The following is an 18,568-nucleotide window of genomic DNA, read 5'->3' as shown; positions in this document are numbered from 1 at the left end:
CCACCACCCCCTCCCTTTGGCTCCCATCCCAGAGGTCCCTGTGGGCTCCCGTGTTCGTAAGCATGTCTCCTTTGTGCCAGGCACCGCACCCCCTGCCCCTCTGTCCCCTGCTGCCCTGAGTGAGGAGTCTGTGGACTCACTTATATAGATGCATGTGGGACAGACGTCGATGCTGAAGGTCCTCCATGCACACACAGGTCTGTTGACACAACTGGTGTCATTCATGAAGGGCATTTCCTCGGGCATGTCTGCCCTACAGAGGACCAGCCAGTCCGTGGCCTCCTCGCTGACGGCAGCAGTGTCCCTCCTCCAACAGTCCTATACCCCTCCTACCCCTGCAGCACCCGCAATTCCTAGCACACTACCTGTCCAAAGCACAGAAACCCCCAAACCAAGGGCTAGATGTGCACACAAGCAAGCACAGGGGACTGATTCCACACTCACAGGGGCTGGTTTGCTGACACACACACAGTCATCCACAACCACTCCACAGTCCTCCAAGACCTCTCCCTCCCAGCCCCCTTCCCTTGCCTCACCTGCAACCCCATCCCCCCAGAAGCTCTTCCTCTGTGACCTTGGCCTCTTCCCCACCGACCCAGCAGATTCTGATTACAAGGGGAAGAGGAAGTCCCCACACACAGAAGGGAGTGCCCCTCACACCCGGACACCCTCCCTAAGGCACACTCAGACCGAGACACCCACCCGCAAGTCCCCCCGGTGCAAGAAGAGCAAGACCCACCCGCCAGCACGCAGCTCCAAGGTAAAGTCTCTATATTCCATCCCCCAGGCTACCACTCCAGAGGTTCCACTGCCACTCCCTGCCCCGGGTTCCCCCACACACAGATACACCATCCCCAAAATGCCAAGGCCATCCCCCCTAGCACTTGCTCCTCCACACCTGGTCAGACAGTTGCTGCCACTGATGTGGGGACCGTGTCACCACCCCCTGCCCTGCAGACCTCACCTGTCCCCCACTCCGCTCCCATTGATGTAGGCACTGCTTTGGAGTCCACGACCACCCTGTCTGACTTGGGCACTGCAGTGGTGAGCCAATCCACTCCATCTGACCTGCCCACTGGAGTTGTGCCGGCACCCACCCCATCTGACTTGTGCCCCACAGTTGTGGCAGCACCCACCACTTCAGCCATCTCCACTGCAGCTGCAAGTGTCTCGCCTGCATCTCCCACCTCTTCCCTCTGCTGCGCCCTGATCCTATCCCTGCGGTGCCTGGCCTGCCCCCATGTATGCCCCTCCGAGGGGGATGACCCCGGTCCGTAGCAGTGCAGGCAAGCAAGGTGTGACAGTGGTCACTCTAGTTCACTGCTTGGCATTTTGACATGGACTGGCCATTGGCCTTTTGTTGGAACAGACGTTTCACTTTTCATATGCTGCATAAAGCTTTTTACTTCGTCCCTGTGAACTTGATTTAGCTGTACATCATGTTGAGGTTGTTTTAGATATCCTTGCTCCTGTAATGCTTGGTTTACAATGTTGCATACTGGTGTGTTGATGTGAGGTACTCCCTGTGGTCCATGAGATATGTATCCTATTCTGGTGGGTATCCATGTCATCCTTTGCAGCTACCTGGGTGTGTCTGGATCAACCATTTTTGTACATCTCTCTATGAGCATTTAATTGCCATGGGCACCCCTGCACATATGATGTGCTTCCCATTGTCCAAATTGTCACTTCCACATACTTCGCGCTTATCATTGTAATAGGCGAAATTTGGTCATCTGTGCAATTTGCTAGACATATGTTTGGGGTATGTGCAGCTGACTTAGGGGTGACTCCCGTACCCAGGCTGTTGTGACCAGAGCCTTCATTGTGCGGTAACTGATGGCTGACTGACCAAGTGTTCTGCAGACATGAGTGGGACTTGCAGTGAATATATTTGGCACAGCTGGGCTCCCACAGGAGTTGTGTCCCCACAAGTTAGTGTGTTGTCCAGTGACATGGCCTGGGCCCATGGTGTGTGTTGTATGTGCATGTGTGTGTGTCCACATCCCTGTTCATACACAGACAGTGTTACCTTGATATGTTTGAGTTGTTGATGCTTGCTGAGTGGTACTGTGTTCATCCCACTAATTTCTCATGGGCTACCAGATGTGTGGGTGCATGACACACTACTGTTAGTTGGTGTATCATCATTGGGATTTGGCAGTTCTGAGTGGTGATGATGTTGTCAGACACAGATGGGACACAGTCAGGGTTCCCCAAGGCACTTGTTTATTCTCAATATCATGTAGTTGACCCTAGGTGCCACCTTTCAGTGATTGAGACATGTGTATGTGTGTGTGACTGCTCCCACTTGTCGGGTTCAGGGCTGCAATGTTGGTAGGTGTCAGCATGTGTGCCTTGTGATTCTCCTTGGCTTCTGCATTGTCCTGGGACTGTGGCAGGTATTCTGGAGGTTACGTGAGCTTTGAGGTCATGGCCATGCACTGCATACTGTGCAGTATGTCTGTCATTCCCCAGGGTTGTAAACTGTCCTTGTGTGATATGTCTGTGCACCTTAGTTCCTGCCAACATTCCTGTGTTTGTCATGTGGGCATGTGCAATGTCACCTGTCCATGTGGGCTTCACAGATACACATTGTTGCAGTTCAGGTGTGTGGTATTGATGGTGGACTGATATGAATGTTTGCATGGATTGTCCCCTAGATCCCGTTTGTCCATGGATGAGGGGCCATGCTGAGTGATTTGTGTTTGTGTATGTGTGATGTACGTTTGTGGCACAGGACACATGTCTGGGTTTCCCAGTTTGTACGACATCTGACTTTGTCATCACAGTGGAGGTGTCATGCATGCTTGTGTCACACCAATGTATTGTCCCTGGGAATTGTGCTGTTATGTGTCAGTCTCTTGCTGTGTTAGACAGTGTTCATTCCAGCTAGTGTCACATGTGTCTGTTGTGCTCCCTCTCATCTCCCAATGCCCGATTGCCCACTGAGGGTGTCACAATGATGGTTTACTTTTGTATGGCGCTGTGTCCACATCTGTGTCACTGTGGTTCAGCCCCTCTCATGTGTTGTGTATTTGCCTGTGGATACTGTGACACACACATGTTGTGTCCGATGTGCAGTGTGAGTTTGCCTGTTTGTGTTTGTGCATGTGCACCAGTGCATTGGTATTGCTGTTGTGGGCCTTTGTCTGGATGCTGTTTCTGTGATTTTGCATGCTGTCCCTGTGAGTCATTTCACATCATTGTGCTCATTCTTCCTGGGTGTTGGGTGCCATTGCTGGCATGGAATGTGAGTTTGAGAGCTGACACCTACAGTCTACAAATGTTGTTTTGGTTGGTATGTCTATTTTCGAGATGTGTGCATGCTTGGTGATGGTCACTTCTGCTGTTGTGTCATTGTACGCTGTGTGCATTGTCAGCCCCCATGTGTGGTGCTTGTCTGCACATGGCCGAGAGTGTTATGTTTTCACAGCACTGTTTGCCTCAACACATCTCTGTGTGTATGGGACACAACCACTATTTAACCCCAGAAGTGTTTGATGTGTTGGGAGGAGCAGGGATCATACATGCTGTTTGTTATTTACAGCTTTGACCATGATGACACTTAACTTTTGGTCACTGTGTTGAGGGGAGTTTGGTCCCTATCACCACAATGCTCCACATCTGCTGCATTTTGTGAGCCCCACTTGACTTCTGTTCTACACAATGAGGGGGGTGTTGTTTTTACATTGTCACAGTGCTATGGTGATGCTTGCCTTGTGTATGTCACACTCATGTGTTGGTCACACATGTGCTGTTACTTACATTGTATGCTCGTAGCCATATTCACTGTTGTGGGCATTTGTCACAGACTACACTTGGGGCCCGATTCACAGAACAAACTTAAGACAAAATCCTAAACTTAGTACCATTTTGGTATTCACAGAATGCACTTACTACTTCTGGTATTCACAGAATGAACTTACTACTTTTGCGATTCACAGAATAAACGTACTACTTTTGCTATTCACAGAATGAATTTACGATTACTAACTTTACGTCCGCACTCGGGCCGGAAATTCCGGCCCGGAGGCGGAGCTTCCGGCCCGGAGGCGGGGCTTCTGGGCCGGAGGTGGGGCTTCCGGGCTGGAGGCGGAGCTTCCGGGCCAGAGGCAGAGCTTCCGGGCCGGAGGCGGAGCTTCCGGCCCAGAGGTGGAGATTTTGGCCATGGCTAAATCTCCGCCACTGGCCGGAATCCCCAGCTCCGGCCCGGAAGCTCCGCCTCCGGCCCGGAAGCTCCGCCTCCGGCCCAGAAGCTCCGCCTCCAGGCCGGAAGCTCCACCTCTGGGCCGGAATTTCCGGCCCGAGTGCGGACGTAAAGTTAGTAGTCGTAAATCCATTCTGTGAATAGCAAAAGTAGTAAGTTTATTCTGTGAATCGCAAAAGTAGTAAGTTCATTCTGTGAATATCAGAAGTAGTAAGTGCATTCTGTGAATACCAAAATGGTACTAAGTTTAGGATTTTGTCTTAAGTTTGTTCTGTGAATCGGGCCCATCATGTTGTCGTGGGGGATGTATTTTGCAGACATACCTGATGTTTGCGTATGCTGGATGTGTTGCGCATCACCCATCCTATGGCTGGGGGTGGCAGGTGTAATGGCCAACAGGTCCCCTGTGAGTGGAGGTGGCAGGGGTGATGGGCAACATAAGCCCTGTGAGTGGGGTTGCAGGGGTGATGGGCAACATAAGCCCTGTGAGTGGGTGTTGCAAGGGTGTTGGGCAACAGGTCCCCTGTGAGTGGGGATGGCAGGGGTGATGGTCAACATAAGCCCTGGGAGTGGGGGTGGCAGGGGTGATGGGAAACATAAGCCCTGTGAGGGGGTGGCAGGGGTGATGGGCAACAGGTTCCCTGTGAGTGGGGGTGGCAGGGGTGATGGGCAACAGGTCCCCTGTGAGTGGGGGTGGCAGGGGTGATGGGCAACAGGCCTCCTATGGGTGTGGGTGGCAGGAGTGATGGGCAACATAAGCCCTGTGAGTGGGGGTGGCAGGGGTGATGGGAAACATAAGCCCTGTGAGTGGGGGTGGCAGGGGTGATGGGAAACATAAGCCCTGTGAGTGGGGGTGGCAGGGGTGATGGGCAACAGGTCCCCTGTGAGTGGGGTGGCAGGGCTAATGGGAAACATAAGCCCTGTGAGTGGGGTGGCAGGGGTGATGGGCAACATAAGCCCTGTGAGTGGGGGTGGCAGGGATGATGGGCACCATACGCCCTGTGAGTGGGGGTGACAGGGGTGATGGGCAGCAGGTCCCCTGTGAGTGGGGGTCGCAGGGGCGATGGTTAACATAAGCCCTGTGTATGGGGGTGGCATGGGTGATGGGAAACATAAGCTCTGCGAGTGGGGGTGGCAGGGATGATGGGCAACAGGTCCCCTGTGAGTGGGGGTGGCAGGGGTGATGGGAAACAGGTCCCCTGTGAGTGGGGGTGGCAGGGGTGATGGGCAACAGGCCCCCTATGGGTGTGGGTGGCAGGGGTGATGGGCAACATAAGCCCTGTGAGTGTGGGTGGCAGGGGTGATGGGCAACATAAGCCCTGTGAGTGGGGGTGGCAGGGGTGATGGGCAACAGGTCCCCTGTGAGTGGGGGTGGCAGGGGTGATGGGCAAAAGTCCCCCTGTGGGTGTGGGTGGCAGGGGTGATGGGCAACATAAGCCCTGTGTGTGTTGGGCAGGGGTGATGGCCAACATAAGCCCTGTGAGTGGGGGTGGCAGTGGTGATGGGCGCATAAGCCCTGTGAGTGGGGGTGGCAGGGGTGATGGGAAACATAAGCCCTGTGAGTTGGGGTGGCAGGGGTGATGGGCAACAGGTCCCCTGTGAGTGGGGGTGGCAGGGGTGATGGGCAACAGGCCCCCTATGGGTGGGGGTGTTAGTGGTGCTGGCCATGCAACCCCTATGGTGGGCTGTTGTTAGTGGCCAGGATATGTATCCCCTGTGTGTGTGCCATTTTGCAGGTACGTGTCGTTTGTTTATGTGGTAGGTGTCTGACTTACCGTCTGCGCCATCGGCGTCGGTCCCTGATCCGGTCAGAGATGTACTGGTATGACCTGCGCAATAGGATTCATGATGTGTTCGTGTCGTACACGCTGCTTGTTGCTCCATCTTGTACCCTCTGCAAGCTGTTCCGCCTCATAGTAGTGTATTGATTTGTGGCGCGAATCGTAGCTGATATGCTTGTTTTCTGGATGCTGTGACGTGCCGTACGTGACGACCCATCCGGCGCGTAGGAAGTACGCATCGTACTTGTCATGCCGGAAACTGCTATGGATACTGCTTCCGGGCGACACGGTTCCTCTTTGGGAGTTACGGCTCGGACGGAGAATGGGTCTTGATTCACAGCCTACGCGTCGGTCGTGTTCTTGGCAGTTATGCACATTGTACTTACTCTACAGGACGGACCGGCTCCGGGTACGTGTCGGTTGCAGGGTAAGGCTACGGACAGCTGTCCGAACGGCCATCAAAATCGGCCCCTTACTTGTTCTTCTAACTTTTCCAATGTTATATTCTCCTCGTGTGCTTGTTGCATTGCAATTTCGACTTCATGCATAGCAATCTCTGCTTCATTTTCCAGCATTGGTTGTCCAAGAGGATCTTGACTACATGGACCACTACTTTGACTATCTTGAGAACATTCACGAGCTATTTCAGCTATAATAGTCTATTCCTGTTCAACTTCATCATTCAACATTTTTAAATATGTAGGAAAAATTGGACATCCAATGCTATCTTTACAAGCATTAAAAAAATCTTCGTAGCAGTCAAACTCTCCAAGTAATTCACTTTCGCTACGCCATGGTTTAAACAGTTGCAGAAGTGCTAAATAGTACAATTCTCGCTTATCTGAAGTTTTCAAAACCAGGAGGCATATCTACAAGGCAGCGATAGAAAATTATCGCCGCTTTTGCGGCCGTTTTCAGACAAAAAGCGGCGATATTTTTATCACCTAATTAGCAAGGTCACGCTAACATGTGAAACCTTTGCTTTAGCGCACAAATTCCTAACGCCCAGCTTTGCATCTCTAATGAGGTGCAAAGTGGGAGTTCCTGACCTGACATGACAGGAGAAATGTAACTAAGCCACAATTCTCCTATCATCAAGCCCCACGCTATGAAGCATAGTGGCAAGAAAAGTAGCGATAAACCCTGTTATCGCTACTTTCCTTATGCCGGCTTCAGGACTTACTTAGCCATGATATCCTATGGAAGGTGGATATCATGGCTAAGTTTGTGAGGCCCTATCAACAAGCTAACACCACATTTCGTGAGATTATCGCTGGGTTTCCAGCGATAATCTCACATTAGGCAGTTAGCGCTAGGATTTTTATCGCTTTTGAGATAAGTGTTGCTAATAGCATGCTATCTCAGCGATAAAAATCCACGTTAGCCGGCGATAATTATCCTAGCGCTAAGTGCGCTTAGCGATAATTATCGCCGGTTGTTGCTGATATGCCCCTAAGTTTCTTGTGGTTTATAAGATTACCCTTTGCATTTTTACTAAACAACCATGACATCCAACTACTGCAAACTTTCCTTCTTTTAAATTCTGTTTAACATTTCTTTTTGAAGCTGTAATGTTGAAGTACTTCATACAGAAATGGCTGTTCCAGGTGTTGACTCCTTTTCGCATAGTATGTGTCCAACATATTATTTTTAGGAATGTCTCTACTATCTGGCTTATTTGCTGCTAATTGTTAAATTTCTTCCAATGATTTCAACACTCTATTTCGTTTGCAGGCAAGACCTAAACTTACCCAAAGGATTCCTCGTGACTTTGAATATAAACTTGAAGAGCACAAGCGGTCTGAACATTCATACGATCCAATTTCTCGGTGGGAAAGCATTTTCAAACTAAAGCTATATAATTTTTTGCTAAGGCTTTCCTATTGTTCAATTTCTTCCCACATTTGTTTCATCTCTGTTTTTTCAGATTTTGTTATGTACGATGTAACATAACGTGCAACAGCAATTGAGTTATCTGCAATATACTGGATATTCATGTTCGCATTCCACATTTTTAAAATGACTGGATTGTAGTCATTGATATACTTTGACACTTCTGTTCTTTTTAAGTTGTAGGTATTCTTTGGAGATTTCCGAGTTATTGTGTGCTTTACAGAAGAAAAAAAAGAATTTACTCTTACTTTAGAAATGACTGGACGGGAAAAACCAAAACGACATTTGGGTGCCGATTCCGATCCTGTATTTTTATTCCCGTATGACTCGTATCCGTATTTTTTTACGTACGAGTCGTACAAGTGCCCTAAAACCGGCGAAGTACGATTCGTACGTTAAAAAATTAATACGAGTCGCGTCTGGAAAATGTTACGAGAGGGATCCGGACAGTTTAAGTGCAAATCATAAAACAGAAGTCCGAGCGCACAAGTACGATCCGTACCGTCCGTCCGAATATACAACTGCATGGAAAAAGGCCCGTACGGAGCGAACGATGAACCAAGCATGTACATGGCTATACTTGTGCCCGCGTACGAGTCGCACAGACCCCCCACCCCCTACACATGTCAGCACCGTACCCCCATATGTCAGCACCGTACTCCCCATGTCCACACTGTAGCCCAGCCCCCTACGTGTACGCGCCATACCCCAGCTCCGTACCACAGCCCCGTACCTGTACGCACCGTACCCCAGGCCCATACACCAGCCCCATACCTGTACGCCCCGTACCCCAACACCGTACCCCAGCCCCGTGCGTGTACGCCCCTTACCCCAACACCGTACCCCAGCCCCATGCATGTACGCACCGTACCCCAGGCCCGTACACCAGCCCCGTACCTGTATGCCCTGTACCCCAACACCGTACCCCAGCCCCGTGCCTGTACGCACTGTACCCCAGGCCCGTACACCAGCCCCGTACCTGTACGCCCCGTACCCCAACACCGTAGCCCTACCCCGTGCCTGTACGTACCGTACCCCAGGCCCGTACACCAGCCCCGTACCTGTACGCCCCGTACCCCAACACCGTACCCCAGCCCCGTGCCTATACGCACCGTACCTCAGGCCCGTACACCAGCCCTGTACCTGTATGCCCCGTACCCCAACACCGTACCCCAGCACCCTCACCCAGCATCGCGTATGTACAAATCGTAAAACACCATTGCATATGTGATCACTGTACAACAACATAGCGTATGTACGCACCTAACATACGCGAAAACGACTCGTACTGAACCAGGACACTGTAAAACAGCACAAGGAGGGTCAATTTGAATCGCACAACACCACAAAACACGTCTACAGGATAACATACATCTAAAACACTGACCTGGCACATCCAAACAGGCAAACAGAGGGCCAAACCACAACCACCTCTTATAACACACCCACCAAAAGTTCAAACCCAGCCACACCCACAAATGGACCAATAAAAAGGGCCCACACACACAAACCATGAGCCTTTGCAACAGACCCACTGCTGACAGACCCCACAGACAAACAACTGCACCTTACTTACACCTTAACTACACCTTAAACTTACACACCTTCACACAACCTCCTTCACAAAGACCCCCTCTTCACATTCACACCCACACCGTCACATTCACACCCACACACCCACAACCATCCACACCCACACCCCACACCATGCCCACAGACAAGAATCCAAAGTTCACAAGGGAGGAGCTGGACATCCTTGTCAACAAAGTCATCAGAGTCGAGCCACAGCTCTTTGGAACATTGGTCAGACAGACCAGCATAGCTGAGAAATAAGCCATGTGGCAGAGGATCGTCGATCGGGTCAATGCTGCTACGGCCATCAGAAGGACCAGGCATGAATGCCAAGCCAGGTGGTATGATCTGCGGAGGGCAGTCAAGCGCAAAATGAACGACGAACATGCCCAGAGTAACATCACTGGAGGTGGGCTGCCCCGCAGACCGGTACATTACCATCCCTGGGAGGAGAAGGTGATAGCCACGCTTCCGCCGGTGGGAGTACACGGACTTGAAGGACTTCGAGAGCCTGGAGAGTACACAAACAACTGAGGTAACATGGGGGGAACGGCATCCACATCCCAACTACAACTAATGCACAAAACTACCCCAAAGCCCTCACCGGACACAACCACACTCAAAAACCACGCACATGCCACTAACGTGTCCATGCCCCATTCACAAAGCAAGGCCATGCCAAGTCACATGGTACACGAAACACAAACCCAAGACTGGATGTCCGCGATGCTGGGAGGGTGGGGCTCACAAAACACATTGTGCAACTCAGGAGCAGACACCAATGCCTTCAGCCCATATGGCACAGGGACATACGCATGCACCATGCCCAATGCACAGGGACGGGCTAAGTACTGACAAGGTAGCTGACACTTGGCTCTGCTGTAGACAGCACAAGGCCCTCCTGTGACCACTGTACACTCAAACACCAACTCCACAAGCTCACATACCTAGCACAGGAACTCACACTCACTGTCATGCCAGCAAGCACCATGAGGGGACAGACACATCACCTGGGAGACCCAATGCCAAATCACACTACACCCAACTGCATGCCCAGACACCCCCCCTTACACAAGCACCCCCCTCCCCGGGGCAGGCAACGGATTAAGCCACTCCCACAATGGACATGTGACACAACAACACCAATCCATAGCCAAATAAGCATCCTAGCATAAATTAGACAGGTGAAACACTCAGGAGAACATATCAATCTGTCCCCCGCAACATACCCATCCACAAGTGTACATTGAGAGGAATGCTAGGCACATCCAACTACCAGGAGGAACTGTGGCAACTTGAATATGAATGAAACATGGATGTCACATGAAACACCATTAACATTGTCTCTCTCTCACACACAGGGCAACGTCATGGATCTCCCCCCAACACTGGGGGGGAACAATCACAGGCCCAGGCTCAGCGTGAAGATGATCCCACCGGCAGCGATGACTCTCACCACTCCGTGGATGACCCAACCAACCGGGCCCCTCTGGTGCCCAAGCCCCTGCAGCACCTGCTTCAGGTACATCTGGGACAACCACCACCCCCATTCCTGCCACATCCCAGGAAACACCCAGGAGCCCTGCTCCCACTGAACAACAGAGCCTGTCTGACCAGGAGGGACAAGGTTCTCCGGGCACCCAGGAGGAGGCAGACAACCACGCAAATGCCATCCCTCAGGTGTCCCGTAGACCCGATGTGCCCACAACAGCAGGCCCGGCTCGTGTGGGCAGGGGTGGTGGGAGTGGAGGCAGGCGGAGGCGAGAACCTGACCAGCCAGCTGAAGGAACCGGTATGTCACACATACGCCACATCCTGGACACATACCGTTGTGACACCAGGGGCATCAGCCAGGTAGTGGGATCCATCACAGACAGCAAGGGACCCTCGACGAGATGAAGAACCTGCAGGCCGAGCAACATGCCAGTCAACAACAACACCAAGGACGGATGGAGGCAAGACTGGCTGAGCTCCTGGCGGTGCAAACGGACTTGAGCCGTTCACTCCGTCGGATCGCCGACAACATGGCCAACCCTCCCTGTGCCACCAGGCGAAGACCACCACCAGCCACAGGGAGGGAGGAGGAGGATTCGTCCGACTGAGCATCACAAGCATCGTCAAGGCCTGCATCTGAGGGTCCGGCGAGGAAGGTGGGTCGTCCACGGAAAAGACCGTGAGAGTTAGCGGACCATCCACATCTCCCAGGTCACCTGGCCTGGCCCTCTGGTGCAACAGCACCTCATTCAATGACATTCTCTGCCACATGGACTTGCTGGTCACAGTCTGACCAATGATGACCAACACTGTGGTCTGGACTCTGATGACTTCCAATGCAAAGGATCCCATCTCCCCCTGTGAACTTTGGATTCTAGGCACCCGGCGAGCACCTCATTTTATCTCCCAAAACACGTACACCATCGCACATAAATTTTTATTTAAGTCATGAGAGGTTGCAGTGAGTTTGCATTAGTCCACAACATCTGTGTGTGTAAATGTCAAACTATGCCTGAGTGTTGAACTAACTCCACCCATCCATACCCTGGGATCTGAGTCTGGCACAGGACACACATGTGTCACAATGTATCATTCAATGCCGACATGGAGCACAATACTCACCCGTGATGGGCTCAACCTGCTGAGGGGGGGCTTGCAATACTGTGCAGACTGGCCTATTTGGAAAAGTATCATTAAGGCGCAGAGGTCATGGCTCATGTGGAGTTTCCCGGGGAGGTAGTCCCAGGTATCTTTGGCCAGGTGGGAGAACTATGTCCTGAATGCTGGAGTAAGGTGGATGTGAAGAATGGTGGCCAGGGCAAGGTTGGATGCACGGAGAAGGCCCAATGGGGTCTTGGATGACAGTGGTGTAAGGTTGGTTCGGGGTCTGGCTCGTGGCCTGCCTCCTGAGTGTGGGTGTGGAGTGTGAAGGTCATCCTGCAGCAGACAGTGATCCATTGCAACTATCTCTGCTGGACGGTGATGTGGCTGGGGCGCCGGATGTTGCAGCTGAGCTGTGGACAAGTTTCCTGAGAGTTTGAATGTACTTGCTCCGTAAAGGGCAGGGCAGTATTTAACACGGATGTTGTCGTGGACCTGGGGGATGGTCTGTCTTGCCTTGGAGTGGATATATCTGTGGATCATGTGCATAATGCAGAGGGTGTTTCAGCCTGAGGTACTGCTTGTGTGCAGCTTGTGTGCGTGGCCACTGGGTGCTTGTGCAGGGCTCCTGCGGGTGGGACACAAGCAGTTGACCCAGCTGTAAATGATAATCCTCAGGTGATGACCTCAGTCCTGTACAAGGCCAGCCTCAGGAGGCTGATGTTCAGCCATTCACCAATCGATCTCATGCATTATTGAATATGAGAACTGGCAATGTCTGCGTCTTTGGTGAGGGTGAGGAGCATCTGGCTGTCAATGGCACACGAGATGATGATGAGGTGCTGTGCGCATGTGATGGTGTAGAGGGGGATCCTGGACACATTGTAGAGTGACACGCTGAGAGATGATACCTGTGCCATGTGCCAGACAACAACACCATACTACATGCAGAGGCGTTGAATCCCACTCCCATGGCCTTGCTGGGGTACAGAGCCGGTGGGTAGTAGGAGGGACATGACCTGGTTGGTGTGACAGGCCCTGGAAGGCGTTGCAGCGCTGTGTAGGCAGTTGGAGTTGCACACTCATCATGCAAAGGTGTTGTGTGTGTGCTTAGTGTATGCCTGAGTGCAGGCGGTAGATTGTTTGGATGGACCTTGCTTGGAGGGTGGCTGCAACATCATACTGTAGTGTGATGTGGGTCATGCAAGGACATGAGGGTCGTGCAATGTGCACGTTGCATGTGCAGACGGTCCAGCCTTTGGCACCGCGTGGCGGCAACTGTGTCACAGACAAGCTGATGACACTCAAATGAATGGGTGGAGGGAGGAAGGGAGGAGCATCTTAGAGGCGTGTGTGTCGCCAAATCCAGAAACTCTGTGTGCCCTTTCTGCAGGGGCTGCAGCAGCAGGTGGCATGTCCTTGAAACCATGCCACAAGTTGCACACAAAGACAAGTATGTCAGAAAGGACAACTGCAACAGGTTTATGTAAAGGAAGGAGTGTCCGGTTCACCATGGCACACCCAGAGACAATGGATGCACAATCACCAAAGATGACTGACACCGGATCAGGAAACTGAAGGCCGAGCTGCGCACCAGAAACACTCCCTCAGCAGGTGTTGAGTGCCCGTTATGGGGACAAAGATGCCAAAATACATACACAGCCATGGACTTCATGCACAATAGAGAATCAAATCCATGAAGAACAGCATGCATGTTGCTAATCTACACATGGACTCATATGCACAATCTCTGACAACTATGCCAGAGATGCCGCATGCACAGTAGCAAGAGACCTGCGCTGACAGAGATGAGGCACCTTGTATGGGGAGGAACACCTTTATTACTCAGGCTCACACCTAGGCAAATACATCAATATGAACAGACGCACAGGTCATGTGGATTGACATGTGGGACCTACACTGGCCCCCCCTTTGCACCACAGATGCTGTAAATCCATTGCACTGGCACACAAGTGACGGGGGTGAGCCAAACAACCCCTGCTGCACACGGAGAGGCTGCAATTCCCCATTGAGCCTCTAATGGGGATGTCCCACACTATGTCCACCCGTAGCCTCCCGTCTGTTTCAGAGGAAATTTTCACACACATTGATGCCTTCCTCACAATCCACAATCCCATTACAGATGACTGTCACGTAGGTTGACTATCAATTCATGGGAGTTATGCTACATGTCAGGTGGCCCATGGTGAGTCGACATGTATGCATAGTAACAAAACATGCACAGGAGCAGTGCCCACACATTCCAAACAACTACCACACCCAAAATGCCTTGCTGCCATCCTAACCAAAGGATACTTCTCACCATGTCCGTGCATGTAACGCTGATTCAGCACATGTTGCAATACTCATGAGGAATAGCAGGAGCCCAACGATGCCATGAGCAGACAGCATGCGCAAATACCTGGGGATGACAGACACACAAGAAGTCACCGAAAATATAGTCAACCACATGCATGGTCATTGACTCTGCAGGAATAAGGTTGTCACCATGCTAGTTGAACATTGAGTGTCTCTACTAAAATGTGCAGAATGACATCATCACTCGAGTGAAACATTAGAACACACCTCTAAGTCACTGAGCATACAGTCAGCTGTACACACACATTGCAACACATGCCACACAAGGCTCCAAGCATGCACACTCAGACCCAGAGACTCACCATCATGAGAAGAAGTTGCGTATGAGCTGACTCCGGATGTCCTCCTCCTCCTCCTCCTCCTCAGTTGCCTCGTGACCAAGTCCTTCATCCTCCACGGGTGGATGTTCCTGCTCATCCGGATCCAGGATGAGTGGCACAGCTTTCTCCACTGCCATGTTGTGCAGCATGCAGCACACGAGGAAGATTTTGCAGACCTTCACCGATGCATATGGGAGGGATCCGCCTGTCTTGTGGAGGCACCGGAATCGGCTCTTCAGGAGGCCAAACGTCCTCTCAATCACTCGCCTGGTCTGCCCATGGGCGTTGTTGTAACGGTGATCTGCAGCTGTTCTGGGGTTGCAGAGAGGCGTCATCAGCAATGGCATGTTGGGATAGCCAGAGTCCCCTACATGGAAAAAACATGCAAAGAAGTGGGTCAGGAGATGCCGTAAGATACAAAGATACCACTAAATACAGGACAAACAGAGTATACACACCAGACATGCTCGTTCGTTGTGCAGCCGCAGCATAATTTCTGGCACCCTGCTACGCCTCATGATGTAGGCATCGTGTGCTGACCCTGGAAAACATGCACAGACATGGGAAATCAGCATGTTAGGTAGACACACCACAAGGGCATTAATGGAGTGATAATGTTTTCGGTTTCGATAGGCTACCTCCTGTGCCTGTGGTGGTACCAAAGCCACATGTGTCCCATCAATAGACCCAATTACATGGGGCATCCCTCCCAGGGCATAGAACTCACCCTTGACACCTGTCAACTGCTCACGAGTTGGGAAATGGATGAATTCATCCAGGTGCTCCAACATGGCTTCTAAAACATCATGCAGGACACGGCTGAACATGGTCTGGGACATGCCACCAACATCAGCTATGGTGAATTGAAACGTACCGGTGGCAAAAAAATGTAGGGCTGCCATCACCTTCATCTTGGGGGTCAGCGCAGTAGGATACCTGTGTCGCGATTGGAGGTGTGGTTCCAGCTTTGCGGTCAAGTTCTCAATCAACTGTTGCGAGAAGCGGTAGCGTCGTATGCAGTCACGTTCCCTCAGGGCACCCAAGTCTGGCATTGGTCGGGGGAGAGGCGGTGCCCTGCAGGAATTTGGAAGGGATTACGAAGAGTGAGTACATTACAACACCAATGTCAATGAACTGAGCACATGTTCAACAGCTAATACACATATGCTACATACGGGCCGTACACGCGTGGGTACGGCCCGTATCACTATGGCGTACGCCTACGGCAACACTACCATAGGGATACGAACTCTACACACGCGTGTACGGCCCTTATCACAATGGCGTACGCCTACGGCAACACTACAATAGGGATATGAACCCTACACACGCGTGTACGGCCCTTATCACTAGAGTAGTGGTGCCCTAGGGGTACGTGTGAAACGCACCGTACCTGTGTGGGGATTTGAAAATTACAATGGGGACACATAAGTGACAAGTATTAGGGCCTAACTGCATGCTGGTTGTCATGGATACCCAGTTTCAAGATCAAATTTTTCCATCATGTGGCCTGGAAAAAGCAGTTGGCCACATTATACATTGTTGCAAAGTGGTTGTTGACTTGACATGATGCAGCAAATTTGAAAAAATGCTACTGCTGTCACTGGTGTATGTTTAAAGGGATTGGAGGAAACGTAGGATGCAAATGAGTCTGACCAATCACTCTGTAGTCCTGTAAATGAAATAGCCCAGCAAGGCAGATGTAAATCAGCCAGAACCCATGAGAGGACACTTGCCTGCACAACCTTCCATTCAACACCACTGCTGCTGTCTGTGCTTCCTCTGGCACCATGTCAAGGTCTGTGGAGAGGGCCCAGCCATTCACCCAGGAGGAGAATGAGGCATTGCTGGATGTCATCCTCCCACAGTACCCCAGCCTGTATGGTAGACCAGGGGAGCAGGTGAGTGCTGACTCCGCTACCTTTGACTGTGCCCCTTCTTTTTGTGACTGGCACTTCTGGCATTGTGTCCAGGTGTGACAGACATGCAATGTTGTTTAGAGTGGGTCCCAGGGGAGGGGGGGATGGCTTATGTCTGTCATGCAGAGCATGATGTGGGTCATGTGTGCACTCCTCACTTGCATTGTGCTTACTGTGACATTCACTGCATGCAGCATGGCACATTCAGCATGGCTAATCCTCTTGGCCATTCTCGTTCTATAGTCCTGAGGTGATTCAGTGTTCCCCCCGGTGTGACAGGTGACTGTACCCACAGATGTGTGTGAGTTGAGTGTAGCTGTGGTGAGAGTGTCCAAATGATGTGTACGCCCCCTGGACATTGATGTGTGTGGATGTTCTGTGTCATGTGGGTGAGTGTCTATGTGGAGTGTTGCACCACAGCAGCATGGAGGAGGCAACTGCTCTACCCATCTGATGTGAGAAGTAATCCGTGCTGTGTCTCTGACCTGCTGGGCTAGCCCCACGCCTGTGACACCCCCCAGGCAAGTGGCACATGTGCAGAGTGAGGTTTGTATCTGCTGTTGCCACTGGCAGGTGAATAATCTGTGCCTGTGTGTGTCTGTGTAGTCTACTGATGTAGGGTCAGTGGCCTGGGGCATGTGACTGCTTGGAGGTGCTGTCCATCATCCTTGTGTTGCTTGTGATGTACAGTGTGTGCCATAATCAGGGAGTGTGTCACACCCCTCATGCCACCTATGTACTTTCAATGCCATGTAGTGCATTGGGGCTTACACAGAGGCGAATGTCCCTATGACAAAGGTGCTATTAGTTTGCAGCATACTATGCCCTGTTCAAGAAATCAAAGATGGTCTAATGTGTGTCTCTGTGACATGGAGCAGGTGTAGTGATCTATTCTCACTTTGTCATCCTCACAGGTAACCGCCTACGAGAAGGGGAAGATCTGGAAGCGGGCCGTCAGGGCCGTGATCTCCGTGGAGGGTCGCAGTCGGCACCAGGCCCAGGTGAGGAAACGCTGGCAGGACATCCGGTGCTGGACCAGGAGGATCGCCCGGGTGACGCTGGGGGACTCACCAGCACGGAAACACGGCGGGCGCCGGCGCCTGACCCACCAAATGAAGCGTGTCCTGGCGGTGGTCTTCCCTGACATGGATAGGCGGTTACAGGAGAAGCAGCAGCAGCAAGGGGGTAGGTACATGTGTGTTTGTTGTGAGTCACCAGCTGTTGGAAGTGCTCAGTCGCATGGATACACTACCAGGGTTTACATGTGCAGTGCATATCCTGTTCCCCCAAGTCAACCGCTGCTGTTCTTCCTCCCTTCACTGTTGCACATGGTCATCTAGGCTGGCAGTTAATCCAAGTGCACATTGCTTTCTGCATCATATGGGGGTTGTTACCTTGCCTGAGCCCTGTCCTGTTCATTCATTTGGGGGTCCATATTAGTTGGCACTGATGCTGAGTCTTAACATAGGAGTGTGAGGTTTCAAATGAACAGACTTGCAGCATGCATGACCGATGTTGTGGCCTCAGACATGATGTGCATGAGTGGGAGATATGCATAGTGCCGGGACGGTAGCTCATGTTACAGTGAGATCATTCCAGGACCACGGAGCAGTGTGCCCACTACAGTCCCCTAAGACACCCTTGCCTCGGAATCATGTGAGTCATCCAACACTGTGCCCAATCTCTATGTGTTCAGCATATTTTGGCCTCTGTGGCATAGTTCCCTGGCCTCATTTGTATTTATCTAAAGTGTGCCACATGTGCCCATTGTAAAGGCTGACCCCATTTTGCTTGTGCATCCTCACACTGGGCAGTGCCTATGTGTCTATGTACAACTATCTGTTGATGGTTGTTTTTCAAAATATGTGTTGGCAGCCTCACAAGGTGATGTGGAGTACA

This window comes from Triturus cristatus, chromosome 5_1 (assembly GCF_964204655.1).
Source record: "Triturus cristatus chromosome 5_1, aTriCri1.1, whole genome shotgun sequence".
Taxonomy (NCBI): Eukaryota; Metazoa; Chordata; class Amphibia; order Caudata; family Salamandridae; genus Triturus; species Triturus cristatus.
This window is presented reverse-complemented; position numbering follows the sequence as displayed.